General features: G+C 46.8%; 1 protein-coding gene across 1 annotated transcript in view; it reads left to right on the forward strand.

Annotated features, from left to right (window-relative positions):
• The window catches only part of SMS (spermine synthase), a 63,231-nt gene that overhangs the window by 6,841 nt on the left and 56,123 nt on the right, over positions 1 to 267 (forward strand). The gene's annotated exons all lie outside the window — the stretch shown is intronic.

Genomic DNA, 267 nt, shown 5'->3' on the forward strand with positions numbered 1-267 from the left:
ACGCAGATGTAGGTGACTTAAATACCCAAGAGATTTCTCTTTGGTTCTGCAATGCAAACCGACTCTTGCTAATAATAATGGCAATAATTCTAATGGCATTAACTGTAATATTTGAGGAGTTAAGGAAAAGGTGGCAGTACTTTTAGACTACAGGGTGGATATTAGCGTTTGATTCTCTGGACTTGGCCAGGAAATAAGAGGGGCCCTGGCTTGGGGGATGGTGTGGGGGAAGTGTAGAGGGTGGGCCCCCCGGAAGTCGTGCTGCGC

The sequence above is a fragment of the Crocuta crocuta genome, unplaced genomic scaffold (assembly GCF_008692635.1).
Source record: "Crocuta crocuta isolate KB4526 unplaced genomic scaffold, BGI_CrCroc_1.0 scaffold488, whole genome shotgun sequence".
NCBI lineage: Eukaryota > Metazoa > Chordata > Mammalia > Carnivora > Hyaenidae > Crocuta > Crocuta crocuta.